The following is a 15,270-nucleotide window of genomic DNA, read 5'->3' as shown; positions in this document are numbered from 1 at the left end:
AAAAGTAGCAGCATGATTAAAATCAGACAATTGACGCAGAACCGATTTATTAAATTACAACACATGCACTGGAGATCATTGTGTGTCACACTAAACCCAAACTTGGAGTTGCCAAAGACTGCTGTGTATCACTTTCTCTCTTCTTGCTGTAACCATACAGTATATCTTGAAGACATTTTGTCATGTCACCTTTTTATGTGACAGACCAGCACTGATACACCAAAATAAAACCTAGTGTGACTAAAAAAGTCAATTTGTGCATAGTTTCATCTATAAATACAGCTGTTCTGTGAATACCTCAATTCAATTCAATTGACATGGATTTCTAGGTGCAAATATGCAGCAACACATGGGTCCCACAGCCGCTCTTACAGGATACTGCAAACCCCTCCCCCAGACCACTTCACATCACCAACCTGTCCGGTTCACGATGAGCAAAAGGTTGGGGAACTCAGCTCTGACTACCAAAGTTCTGTTAAGAGAACATTAGTCAAAGAACAGCAAGATAAGGAAAAAGGGCACAGCAGACAGGCCAGGGATGTGAAGATGTTCAAAGCAAGTTAGGGTATAAAAACAATATCCCAAACTTAGAACATCTCCCGGAGCAATGTTCAACACATTATCTGAAAATATAGCACATATCACAACTGCCAGCCCAAAAAGACATGGTAGTCCAGGTCGGGCAGGAGGAGAAAAATCAAAGAAGAAGCCAAGAGGCCGATGGAACTGTAGGAGCTGCAGAGATCCACAGCTCAGGTAGAAGATAGTATTAATGCTCTCCATAAATACATAACACTGACCACACAGTCCCGACCATGCAACATCATGCTGTGGGAATGCTTTTCTTCGGCAGGTACAGGGAAGACTGGCAGATCTGAATGAAAGACGGATGGTAAATGGCCTGTACCTGTATAGTGCTTTATTCAAGTTCGAGGTCATCCACCCATTCACACACTGACAGCGGTGAGCCACAATGTACCCACTGCTGACCTGGGAAGACTGACATAAGTAAGGTTGCCATACAATTGGTGACTGCGACAGACGTAACGGGGGTTCAAACCAGCAACCCACCGGTTACAGGATGAACTCCTACCACCTGAGCCAGTCGCCTCAGTTACAGAGCAATACTTGAGAAAAACCGGTTGGAAGCTGCAAAAGACTTGAGATTGGGGTGCAGATTAACTTGCAGCAGAACAACACTAAACGTGCAGACAGAGCTAACAATGGAATGGTTTATATCAAACCATATTTATACAGTCTGTCACAAAGGCTGTCTCAAAGTCCAGACCTAAATTCAATTGAGAATTGATGCTTAAAATGTTTGTTCAAAGACATTTTGCCTGTAATCTGACATGCCTGATTTATTATAAAAAGATGAATGGACAAATATGTCTGGAGATGTGCACAGCTGGTAGAGACATAACCCCTAAAAGACTTACAGATGAAATCACAGTGAAAGATTTTTCTAGTACTGAATCAGAGTTAAATACAAATGCATACCAAACCTTTTCTTTCTTTCTAAAACATTTTCAAAATCATGTAGTTGACCTTCCAATTAACAATTATACACAACATAAAACACTGAAATCCACTGAAATTTGTGGTTGTAATGTGACACATTAAAATCAGTAAGATTTCTGAACACTATATGCCTCCTCCTTTTCTCCTACAGATGTTTGATGCTTTCTGCTTCATTTCATCTGCATCATATTCCCCCTTCTCTCCTCCCATATTCACCTCGTCTCAGATAAGAAGTGCATCTAAGCAAAACAGTCAGGAGCCACAGAGATGAAGAGTGTGTTCATATTACTAAAGAGCCAGAACACAGTCATCTAATCCTACAGAATGAGGCTGACTGTGGGGTGTTTAGTATAAAAAAAGACATGCACTTGAGTAAAGACTGATAAGAATGCAACAGCTGTAAACACAATCCTTGTATATTCTTATCAGGGACACCTTGCACAGATTTTCTTGGTATCAGGCCATATACCTTGCTTTTGCTCTTTTAAGAGAAAAAACAAGCGATTTACTACCAGCTGCTGAGTTTTAATGCTGTAAGAATACCTCTCAGTTTGACCGCACATGTAAACCTCCACATGCATCTGTAACGATCTGCATCCCACCCCTGTAGCAAACCAAGGAAATGGGGGTTAAGGCAGAAACCAAAGCTGTGAAAAGGAACAGTTTTCAACACAAGAACAGCCTATAGTGCGGGTAAATTTAGTGAATGTGGCTCACAAAATGACACAAGTAACTAAATTTAACAATAAAAACGAAGGTAAAAGCTAAAGCTGTTGCCACATGTTCCTAAATTGTCATGTATGCAGAAATGGTGAGCCATCATTTTAATAAGCACGATTCCGATTCCTTGTTTAGATGCCGGTTCCTAGCAATTCCCTATTCCAATTCTTTTGAGAGGCAGGGTCAAAAAGGTTTACACAGTTAAAATAAACAATGTAAACCAGATTTCTTTCTGGATAAAATAGTGCCACAGAAAATGTCACAACACATATTGTCTAGTAAACTGCCTGGCTAACATTTTAGCCTGATCTTCAAAACGTTTGTGTATACAAAACTACATGCAAACCTGTTCACGTCTGCAAAACCGATCTACAAAACTGATGCTAATCAGATTGCGTGAGTAAAATCAGCGGAACTGCAGGCGCAAACTTTTTAGCATGTTTGTCTTCATGAATATGCAAAACATAGGATAAAGACCCGAACGTATAAATGTAATCCCTTATCACTGGCAACGCAATTTATCAAACCTGAAACGGATTGCGATGCTGTTTTTGCGTCTAGATTTAGCACCTTTGAAATGCAGGTACTAACTGGGACATAAAAAGATCTGCTGTCACTGTGGCCAGAAGGAGGCATAGATAGAATCGTCTGAACATGTGTCAACAGATTTGGATTTTCAAAAATAAAAATAATAAAAAGAGATGAGAATGGAGGATTCTAAGTAGGATCATTTAAGCTCTGAATTAGAGCCAATAAAGCCATGACATATCTCCCATAATAAAACACTTGCAATGCTTTTTTTCTTGTTTCTGGATCATTCCAGCGCACCATCACTGTCAGCAAGATCATCATCTGCTGAACGCTCACAAACCTGATCATGGGGAAGTGCGCACATAGTGATCAATCGCTCACAGCCTGTTAAATGTATTGCACATCATGCACAGGACCCACTGTGCTTTGATGTTGATAATACAATAATAGGAATGAAATATAGTCATTATAAGGCAGATTAAATCCTTAATATGCAAACTGGACCCTAAAATCACTTTTTAGCAGATAAAAAAAATCACCATTTTACAGCAGCCTATTCCATGTGGTGAGAAAGAGTGTATGCTTTAAACTTGTCACTAAATGAAACACATTGCATTATTGACAGTAACATTACAGAGCAATTGGAGCTGATCAGTTTGATTAGATTGTTTAATTGCGAACATATGCCAGGGGAGAGTTTATACAGTAAAAAAAGATTTTGTTTCACCAAACAACAATACAAACAATCAATCATCTTGTTAATCATTAAAATATTGGCAAAACAAACTAAACGAATTCAATAAAATCATTAGAAAATAATGTATTTTTATATACATAAATGCTCGATTTTAATTCTTTGGAGGACAGTGATGTGAAATTATATTTTTTTAATTAGCAAAGCTATAACATACCGATAGCCAACCCTTACAAAAAATTATTCTTATGTTGCTAATATTACATTCAGGCTTACATTTTGAGACTGTTTAAGATAAACTCCAAAATCTAACACTCAAAAAAAAAAGAACAAGGACACGTTGAGTCTCTGAAAAGAATTAAAAGTTGAAGGGTGGCTAACCTCTAATAAATTAATTGACATGCATATCTGTCTTTATTATTGTTAATATTGATTGGCCAATTTCTAAGCTGCAACCGTTGCGAGTTACATCGAGCAACACAGTTAACAAGCTGTGTGCTTTCCTGTGGTGCAGACGCAGCACCAACCAGCTGCCCCGTATGCGCACCGATGGCGGAGAGCGCGTGCCAATCTGGACACATCTCTGCCCTCCTGCACAATAGCCTGTAATCCATCATCCAGATTAAAGGCGAAGCAGGATGTAGACTTTGTCTCACTGGGTCCATCCGGTCCACAAACATAAAGCATCTGCTCGCAGAACAACTTCAAACTCAGCCTTCCGCATGCGCAATTAAGCACTCAGAAGTGCCCAGCGCAAATGAACAGAGGGAAAATAATCTTGTCAGGGCAGAGGCTAAGATAACAAACCTGCCGCAGTGAATAGCGACGAGAAAGGTAACCAAACTGTAACAGAACAGAAAAGCAAGAGCAGCATGGAATAGAAGGAAAAAATCAGCAACTGGATCATTCACAATGATGCAACGCAACAACCCCTGTATGTTTCAGGCACCACAGCTTTTGTTTTTCCTTTTTTGCTTTGCTTTTCCCTTTTCCTCTTGTTCTGCTGGGGGCAGTAGATCTTTGAAGATCAGGACCTAAGTCGTTTGTCTATGAAGAAGTATATGGGCCCAATGCATCATCTCAAATGCAAATACATTTGCATACCCGCTAACATAAGCAGGGTATTTGCATTTGAGATGACACACTGTGTTACTTCTACACCATGAATTCGGAGTTGTTGAATCATGTTGGTCATGATATAATCATGATATAATCAAGATATAATCTTATTTCAAGCCTTGCACTGAGCCGATTGGTCATTTATTTTATTAAAGTTAAGCCTCACGGTCGATTGCCGCTGCGTCCTGTCAATGGTTGTACGCACAATCCCTGCTGATTCTTCTTTATTGGTGTTCGGCGGCTTCTTCTTCCAGTCGGCGGACTAGGTATCAAAACTAGGTATAAAAATGTCAAACTTTGAACGATTTCGGGAAAATGTTTTCAATTGAAACCGGAATGTTAGTTCCGGTTCCAATTGATTCTCGAGACTCAATGCCCAAACCTATACGTGGGTCTAAATTTGAAATTATGCACATCCACAAGTGGACAGATAATTATTAGCTGCATTTCATCAGAAAGTAGGGCACTTACTTTCTGTTTCAAGCATCCAGCATGCCGAGGTGAAAGATTCTTTATCAGCACAGACTAGGCATCTGAACAAAATGGCATGCATTTAAATAGTGTTATTATCCGTTCATTGCTGCGATATTTCGGTGGCACTATCATAAACTCCATAGCAGAGGCACCTACAGGGGTTGGACAATGAAACTGAAACACCTGTCATTTTAGAGTGGGAGGTTTCATGGCTAAATTGGACCAGCCTGGTAGCCTGTCTTCATTGATTGCACATTGCACCAGTAAGAGCAGAGTGTGAAGGTTCAATTAGCAGGGTAAGAGCACAGTTTTGCTCAAAATATTGAAATGCACACAACATTATGGGTGACATACCAGAGTTCAAAAGAGGACAAATTGTTGGTGCACGTCTTGCTGGCGCATCTGTGACCAAGACAGCAAGTCTTTGTGATGTATCAAGAGCCACGGTATCCAGGGTAATGTCAGCATACCACCAAGAAGGACGAACCACATCCAACAGGATTAACTGTGGACGCAAGAGGAAGCTGTCTGAAAGGGATGTTCCGGTGCTAACCCGGATTTTATCCCAAAAAAATAAAACCACGGCTGCCCAAATCACGACAGAATTAAATGTGCACCTCAACTCGCCTGTTTCCACCAGAACTGTCCGTCGGGAGCTCCACAGGGTCAATATACACGGCCGGGCTGCTATAGCCAAACCTTTGGTCACTCATGCCAATGCCAAACGTCGGTTTCAATGGTGCAAGGAGTGCAAATCTTGGGCTGTGGACAATGTGAAACATGTATTGTTCTCTGATGAGTCCACCCTTACTGTTTTCCCCACATCTGGGAGAGTTACGGTGTGGAGAAGCCCCAAAGAAGCGTACCACCCAGACTGTTGCATGCCCAGAGTGATGGTTTGGGCTGCCATATCATGGCATTCCCTTGGCCCAATACTTGTGCTAGATGGGCCAAGGACTACCGAACCATTCTTGAGGACCATGTGGATCCAATGGTTCAAACATTGTATCCTGAAGGCAGTGCCGTGTATCAGGATGACAATGCACCAATACCAACTGGAAGACTGGTGAAAGTTTGGTTTGATGAACATGAAAGTGAAGTTGAACATCTCCCATGGCCTGCACAGTCACCAGATCTAAATATTTTATTGAGCCACTTTGGGGTGTTTTGGAGGAGCGAGTCAGGAAACGTTTTCCTCCACCAGTATCCTGCAAGAAGAATGTCTTAAAATCCCTCTGACCACTGTGCAGGACTTGTATATGTCATTCCCAAGACGAATTAACGTTGTTTTGGCCGCAAAAGGAGGCACTACACCATACTAATAAATTAAATTAAAACCAGGTGTTTCAGTTTCATTGTCCAACCCCTGTATGTGTGGAGTCTCCAAGTAAATTTTTCAACATGTCCCAAACCTAAGGTTACAGGAGATAAAAGTATGTGAGTTTCAATATTAGATGCATAAAAAGCTAATGCTGAAGTGTTATTCACCAAAACCTACATATTTTAGTACTCAATAGTAACTGAGTAGTGCAAGGGGGTATTAATGATACTGCATAAAATAACAACTTCCTGATTTGTCAAGAATTTTCTGTGATCTCCATGTTCAGAATGTGCAGTTACATTACAACTCCTCCACAGGTGACAGGAGTTGGTCAGATTACAGCTTAAATGATGACCTGTAGATCAAGTTTTGGAACCTCATTTATTTCCCTCTAGATCAATTTTAGATCAATTCTTTATGTACACTTCAAAAGCCAAGTTTAGGACAGCCTGAACCCGGCTATAGGGTTGTACTGCATGAGGGGGCGTGGGGCTTCAAATCATAAACATCGTGTTTGTAAACAAAGTATAATCAAACAAAAGATGGAAATATGTACACTGTCTCTGTGTTGGACACCTGGATGATGCTTTACAAACATATGAGGGGCCATTAGGGACATTATTCTAAATTTGCTCTCAAACACACTATTGAAACACTACATGCTCTTACACACACTACTGAAAGTTTTCAAATTTTTTCAGTAGAAGAAGTTGTCAGGGTAGCGACGGAAAGACGTCGAGGAGGGCTGCGTCAAATCCAGGAACTGCATCCTTATAAGGCAGCATTTGCAGGTCGATTACGTCACAGCGATGCAACGAAGACTGTTCAAATTGGAAGACACCTCCAAAGGGGGCCAACAAATGCGTCCTTCTTTTCCCCGATTTGAAGGATGGGTCCAGTGTATACTATGTGGCCCAACCTACCTATGATTCATTGTGGGTCTAAGCAGATTGTTAAGACGTTGCCAGAGCAGTGAGAAAAGAAGTGAATAAATTTGGATATATTACTCTTTCTGTGACACGTAAATACGTTTTACAATGTTTTTAGGCCAGAATGTAGCTGTGTAAACCTGAAATGTCTGCTCTGTTTACCAAGATTTCACATAATTGCAAAGATGTGTTCGGAGATGTCCGCTCCCGCTGTGCTAAATTAAAATTTCAATTACCATTATCAATATACTTTATTTACTGTGTTATTTTTTTATATCTATGAATATAAAAAATATTTTTGAACATTTCAAATGGCTGATTAATAATCGAGAATAAAATGAAAATGTAATAAAACAAGAACATTTTAAAGAAAACAAGCTTATAAGCCATCAGGAATATGTAAAAGGGGTAAATAAAGATCCTGTGCATTTATTTACAGAGGATTGGTGCGCACCAGCCTGTGGCAGCAGTATTATAAACAGGGGTCGTCTCATAGACAATCTGACATCACTAACACTAGAGCAACAAAGCCAGTAACATAAGTCAACCATTTCGGCTCTCTCACTGGCTCATTTGGCGGCTAAGATGTGTAACAGCAGCAGGTTGATTTGAACTTCCCCCTTGCCCCCTCGGTCCTTTCAGAAATCTCACAAAGAACGCCATCAGAAATGTTCTATTTAGCTTATCTATCTGCAGGTCAGGTAATAATCATGACTGGGTTTGAAATTGAGCTCAGCTTTCTAATAAATGTAGTTTAATCACAATTAATTCATGATTTGTTTTATGATCTGAAACACTTAAGTGTGACAAAAAAGTAAAAAATCACCGAAGAAAACTGTAAGAGTGTAAACACTTTTTTCACAGCACTGCACATACATTACAAGTCAAATTATTTGCTCTTTAACTGTGTTTATGGGCACTGTCTCACTTTAACAGTTCGACATTATTTATTTTAGAGAACATGTAAGACATAATTATAGAATCATAATATTTTTGAACTAGACATTTCATTGAAAATTTAAATAATGATATTGTTGCGATTAATCTGCATTGTGTTCACTCTTTTCTTCCGTTTCCATTCTTGTGATCTCTCCTAGCTATAGCTTATTGGTCACAAAAATCTGTATTAGTTGTGGGAATAAACAAAAGTTAAAGTCCATCCAACTCACCAGATATACTTTTGGCCAACAGTTTGAATGTATAGCCTTTGGAATGTTATGGACCAAATATTGCATCCAAGCAATCTGTTGCCATTGCGATAGTGCACACGTTAAAAGTGCAAAGACAACTGCAATTTGATACATTGTGCAGGTAAGTTACAAGAATCATTCCACAACCTGTCAGTTGCAGAAAGAATAAATTAGAAGTTAACTACAATCAGTGCATCTTTCCACAGTCTGAGTGGATCAAGTCAACACACTGACTCTCAACTCTTAGCCAAGCTATGGTGCAATAAACGTTTACAATGTGTGGTCGTGTAAGGGGCTGGGAATTATTCTGGTACGCTCAGCATCTTTAACCTTTGAGATGCTTCAGCCACATCATGTCTGTTTCCTCACCTAAAACAACTTAACACCCTGTCATGTCACATTTAGCCTTCTTTTAACGGGCAGCAAAAACTGTTAGCTTAATTTGTTGCAGGAGCTGAGTCACTTCTAACATGAAAATGCCAAATATAGCTGACATTAAGATGTACATTTTCTCCCTGCAGTTGTACACATAAAGTATGTCTATATAAGCAGATTATTTCAGCCACAATAATTTGCTCTCTGCACATGCAGATCCAGGATGCGTCAGGCTGTTGATTTCAACTGTTAGGAGGCTCAGAATCATAATAAAAAATACTGCCTGCCAAGGGTTGCAGTGTGCATAAATGAACTAGTTTAGTTTTAAAGTGTGCTCTGTCTGTTTGCACAGATGTTATATATAGTCACTGAAATACCATTAAACACAACTAACGTGGCCATTAGCTTTTGAGAAACTGTGGAGACATGATGTCTCTGAGAGTCAGGTAAAAATGAATGATAACTGTGTCAAAGAGAGCTACATGTAGCTTTCGAACAGGCGCTTTGGTCCAGGTCCTCGCCCACTTACAGCTGTCAATCACACTCTCTCTCCTAAGAGGTTATCTGTCTCCAATGGGGCTCTGCAGGTCTGCACTGCATCACTCAGAGGCTGTGATAAATCAAACAGCTCCGCAGTTATCTGGGCATATCCTGACATCCTCCAGGGTTTTTCCCTTCAGTCAGGGAGGAGGCTGCTGCTATGAGTAGAGATGAAACCAAAACTGTGCCTATATGCAGTTCCCTTATCACTGACCAATGTGAAAGAAATTAAAAGAAATAGCATCTTGGGGGCACCTGAGCTAGGCATGGGCCGCTTACCAAATGTACCGACATTACACATATTTTTTTTTTTAAGTCTCTTTAATGAGATGCCAGCAAAAGTGACCACGTTTTCTCAAACTTTATGGAATGTAATGTTGCACAACGCTGAAACACTGTCGATCCAGAGCTGGCTGAAAGAAGGCTACACTTATCCCATGCCTACAAATTTGTCTGCTTGCAAATATTTTGTATGGAGAAAACACTGAAAGTCATCGTGATAAAACTGAAGCAGCACCTCCTATTACTCTTATTAAGTTAAAACAGTTTTAAAGCTGCAGTTGTCAAACTACAAGCAGTATGTCTGTTTAGCAGCCAACTGCAGGCTGACAACCTGAGTAGATAGCCTGACTAACTAACCAGCTAATATCAGCTTGTTGTACTTGTTACTTTATAAAAAGAGAAACAGCAAAAAGGTTTGAATATCCTTGACAAAAACAACTTGAAAACTATTGCTATATTTATCTGGTGTTTAGTCTGTTTTTTTATTAGAATAATTTCATAGCTACAGGAATAATTGTTTTTTGTGTTTTAAATAAAAGCGATCAAATCATGTTTTTATATTTATTTATTGAAAACTGTAGGTGTATTACCTGATACCCATAAACCGTGGTATTTTTACTCAAGGTTATGTTTCTATTAAGAATTCGTACCGACACATATCTATCTGAGCCCAACAAGCTGACACCAAATTTAAAAGAATACCCGCACATGGCAAAAACAAAGCAAAACCCATCCTGATACCGTCATCTTCCACCTACGCTACACTAACACCTATTATCCATGCATTATATTTCTGACATGAAAAACTGACAGTTTTCTTCAAAATGTCATAACAGTCTCTGTAGACTTGGTAAACAAAGATTTTTAGGGTGATGATGATGTTGCATGCCCTCAATTGTCTGTTAGATCTTATACTCTGCTTAGGCATCAACGTGCTCTAACAGCCCAACATCATGAGGTTGCTGAGAAAAGTACACCACAGCAAATTTCCACATGTATGTGCCTTTTTACACTTCCCCCACAATGGTCCTTTTGCTGATCACTGCTTGGAATCTAATGCTAATCCATTTTAAATGCTGACAAATACTCTTCTGATGTGTAACAATATAAATTTGTAATTAGGAATTATGTTATCCCCAACTGTTTGATTGTAGATGTACCTTGTTTTAAAACCTTGTGTCTTATTTGAACAGAAGCAAGAGATGTGTGCTTTAAACCTGTTTGCACAGTGATGGCAGAACAACAAGAGGCACTGACGCCTAAGAGAGGAGGATCTGAGCAAGATCTTACCTGACTCTTGACTGAACTGTGACACGTAATGTCACTTGTTTATGCGATAGTCAGGGTCTTTGCAAACGGGTCAGACAACAGAGAAACAACATATAAAACAATTGAACAAACCCATCAACCTATTCTCTATACCCACTTTATGTACAAATGCATGCTGAGACTGGCCACCTTTCACTTTTTGGTAAAGGAGTCAGATTTCTTGGTGCATTCATTTAGAAGTCCCTGCTCACTTGAACAGCTGCTTGGAAGACTGCAGCAGTTTGCAGTGCAGTCTTGGAGCCCTCGGAGCCAAAACATCCCTACCCAAACATACAAGATCAATAGTGTAACAAAACACATTTACTGGAAACACAGCCAAGACATAAGCTGAAACCTATCTTAGTCTGCTTCAACTACAATGAATCTTGATAAATAATAATACCACTGATTATGAGTACAATAATCTAACTTCACACTCAGTGCTCTGAAATGATTAGTTTCAAAGCTTTGCTTAAAGACCTGGGCTGTTACCTGCTCATTTAAGCATTGAGCCTCATTCTACACAGGTTTCTACAGAACTGACAGGGTGTTGTGCAGCTCAGTGGGTAGAGTAGGAGGTACTACGCCTGTCGCAATAAGCAATAAATCATTTTATCACAAATGAATTAAAATAATCAAATTATAAATTATAATGAGCTAAATAAATTCTGTTTGCATGCTTGTTTGTTTTCTATGTGTCTCCCTATCTTTCTACTAAAGAGACTGGATGACATCAGTTGTGACTCACCCCTCCCCTTTTCGTTTCCTTAGCGTAGGGAGGCGTGAACTCTTGCGTCAGGTACTTGCCAGGTACATGGTCTCGTTACGTACCTCAGAGTTTAGAATGAGAGCCCCGTGAGGAGTAGCAAGCCAGAAAACGCTAGTTGAGATTTGGAAAAACAGAGATGGAATTGGTTTCAAAGCCGAACGCGACAGCTGCAGTGTGGGAGCACTTTGGATTCAAATCGAATGACCGTGGTGAACCGCTTAACCTGAGCGAGCCGGTATGTCGCATTTCTTGTAATACAGTAGCAACTAAATGCGACAATAAAACAAACCTGCATCTGCACCTAAAACATAATCATCCAATGCAGTTGGAAAAGAAGACCAGCCGGGAAGACTGAGACAGGTCGTCAGTCGGCAGTCCACAATCACTGTTGCGTTTATTTGTTTAATCTGCCAAACTACAGTAGCTACATATTTACATATGGCCTGTCGAGGCATCTGCTCTTACTCAACTGAAGGGTTTTTGTTGTTAGTTTGCACTTTTTGTTTATAAAACCAGCAGGTTTGCCTGTTTTCTCTTTCTGAGCCTAATGATTAATAATTTTTGAAGGGCAATTTTGAGGGGCAAATTTACAGAGACTTCATAATCCATTTTATTTGGATATTTAAATGTCTTCCAGAGTTAAATATTCTTTAGAAATGAACGTTTATTGATCTTTAAGAGGGTGTAGCTACTTTCATTATTATGCCATTATCATAATACTAGTTGAAAATGGTCTAAAATGACAATATTATCGTTTAGTGCAATAAATTCTGGGACAATTTATCATCTAGCATATTTGTTATCGTGACAGGCCTAGGAGGAACCAGTGTTAAGTCAGCCAGTCTTAATGCAGCCTTCGCAGATCAACCCCTGTCCCGAGCCACTTATCCCACTGTGTATACCTTTAACATTTTTTACGTAGATTTACTTAGGACTAGGTTTCTAAAGAACTGACATTATATTACCAAATGAGCTGTGGTGCAGCTCATTTGGTAGAGTGGGAGGAACTACGCCTGTCGCAATAAGCAATAAATAATGGAATCCCCGGTCCCGAGTCACTTATCCCACGGTCTCTGCCTTCTCCCTTTGACCAATTTCCTGTTAAATAAAGGCCACCACTGCCACAAAATCATCAAAGAAAGAACTGACAAATGTACTTATATTAGTAATAAGCACAGTCAGCACATCTACTATTACTAAAACAGCAGTCTTTGTGTGTATTCCCCAAAGAATATAGATCCTGAGGTTGAAAGCTCAGAAAGATAAAACAGAACAACTGTCTTGTACCTGGTTTAGCCTTCTGAAAATTCCGCTCTCTCACGGCCAGAATAAACCACAGACAAGTCTTCACATATCGTAGACAATACAGCTTCCGATTAAATAGCTCCTACATCTCTTAGCTTCATCTGACTTCATTTTAAACAACTCACTGATACTAAAAATGGCTAACTTTGTGTGTTCTTCCCACAGTAACAACTTCTACATCAACCGGTGTGAACTGGTAGCGCTTACATTACGGTGCATTTATCAATCCGATGAAAGGATTGATTATTGAGTTTCTGATTATCCAGTCAATGGTCAAGAACGAACAAACTGAAAATATTCCAATGCATGTTGCATTGATATATTTTAATGTCACAGGTTGAAGCACGTCTGCTACTTGTGTCTGTACTAGAATTAAGTTTCATGGATAAAGTAACTGTAAACAAATTATTACACATGTGACAACTGGCCCCTCTTCCTAACCTCAATGAGCCTGCGATGAAATGTTGCACTCTGGACGTGTCTGCCAGACCTAATGAGTAAGTCAGAAACAAAACCTTATCTCTAGAATAGGTATAGCAAGATTTTTAAAATGTATGGTTTCAAAACCGATAATACTTTCCATCATACTATTCAGTCTGAGGTCCTTTCAATGAGAAGACTGACAAAATGATTGAGTTTTTTCCTTACTGTATGTAGAGTAGACCAATACTGCCACACACCCAGCTGTTGCTGAACACTGCTGGTCAGCTGGCTGAGAGAAGGCAACTACACTTTTTCCTTGATCACAACAACAACAAACAGCTGTTTGAAGGAAATTTCCAGTCACAAAAAACAAGTAGTCATGGTATAAAAACGAAAGAAGCGCCACCAATCACTCCTAACTCGCAACACCGTTTTAAATCTAGAGTGGGCCGTCTAAAAGCAGCAACTGACTGCAGGCTCTAGCAGAGCAAATAGGCTGACCAATTACCCAGCTGTTTTCAGCAAACTCCCCATTGATTGTTTATGGAAAAAACAGTTTACTGCAAATATGTGAAATAGTTGTATTTTTAATGTAAGATTATCAAACCATTAGAAGAAGGCATACACATATGATCCAGTATTGCATGGATGTATTACAAAATAATACACAAAAACAAAGTCTTGAGTCAGAAAAGGCATGCAATTATAATCCGCTCCGACACACAAACATGCTTTTACAGTATAATATATACTATAATGGTGTCGTAGGGTCAGTTTTTAGCAAATTAGCTAGTAAGTCACATTTAAAGTTGAGGTAGTCAACTTGGTGCTAGCTGGAAACAGGGTGTATTCAAAGCAACAACTGGTGCTTAGTGTTTACATGGAGACTGGTATTCTGGGTTTATATGAGCACTGAGTGGAGGTCACCATTATAGATGAACATTGTGTGAGTAAAAACAGGACCCGCGGTTTATTTGCAGTCCGGGCTGGTGCTAAACTGTGTAGCGCCGTCATAAATATGTAACTGTATAGAGCTTCTCAGCAGTCACTCAGTCCGGCTGTCTTCTCGCCTTTAGGCCAGACCTGTCCTGCCTGCTGTGCTGCTCTGCCTAAACGCTACACTTACACAAATTTTGAGCAACCCCACTCGGCCCATCCCTCTCCCCCACGGCTGACCATAATACGTATAAAATAGGTACAAAATCTAGACGCAAAGCTCACCGCTCTCCGGTTAATTCCAGCACTGTCGACCTGCAGCCGCCGCCTGCACCCTCCCTCAGACGCAAGCTGGACGGGTTTTTAAGGCAGGAAATCCTGGTGGTCTTTAATCCACGTTTAACCCCCTCAAAAGCACTCCCGTTAGCTCTCAGTTCAGCAGGCCGGGGTCAACACAACAAACATGTGTAGCTCCTACGTAGCCTAATCTCGGTGCTTCCGCGACACGGCCAATTTCTGCCATTTCATACCGACGTCGTCGAAACCTTTCCTCGGCTGCACAATGAGAGCCGGGGGACGTTCAAGAGCGCCCGGAAGAAACTGTTTTGCAACGTTTCATAATGACGTCGCACACGACGTGTTATTTACGCTTACACATATTGTACATACATTTATTTAGCCTTTAAAAGCTATAAAATGCCAAATTTTCATAAACATATATACAAGGTTAGGTTACGTTTGAGCATATGTAATTTTCGAGAGTATAATTTTTATTTAGAATTCTAGTCAAAAAATGAAACTAATAAATAGATTCATTACACACAAGGTGATAT

General features: G+C 39.9%; 1 protein-coding gene across 3 annotated transcripts in view; it reads right to left on the bottom strand.

Moving 5' to 3' along the window:
* mapk8b (mitogen-activated protein kinase 8b) overlaps positions 1 to 15,032 on the bottom strand; it is a 44,707-nt gene extending 29,675 nt beyond the window's left edge. For all 3 annotated transcript variants that reach the window (XM_047377391.1, XM_047377390.1, XM_047377392.1), the window contains exon 1: positions 14,723 to 15,032. The gene's annotated coding sequence lies outside the window, so the exon portion shown is untranslated. The remainder of the gene's footprint in view (positions 1 to 14,722) is intronic.
* Between the last annotated feature and the right edge of the window lie 238 nt (positions 15,033 to 15,270).

This window comes from Girardinichthys multiradiatus, chromosome 10 (genome assembly GCF_021462225.1).
Source record: "Girardinichthys multiradiatus isolate DD_20200921_A chromosome 10, DD_fGirMul_XY1, whole genome shotgun sequence".
NCBI classification, from domain to species: Eukaryota; Metazoa; Chordata; class Actinopteri; order Cyprinodontiformes; family Goodeidae; genus Girardinichthys; species Girardinichthys multiradiatus.
The sequence above is the reverse complement of the archived record's forward strand: the minus strand, read 5'-3'. Positions and strand labels throughout refer to the sequence as shown.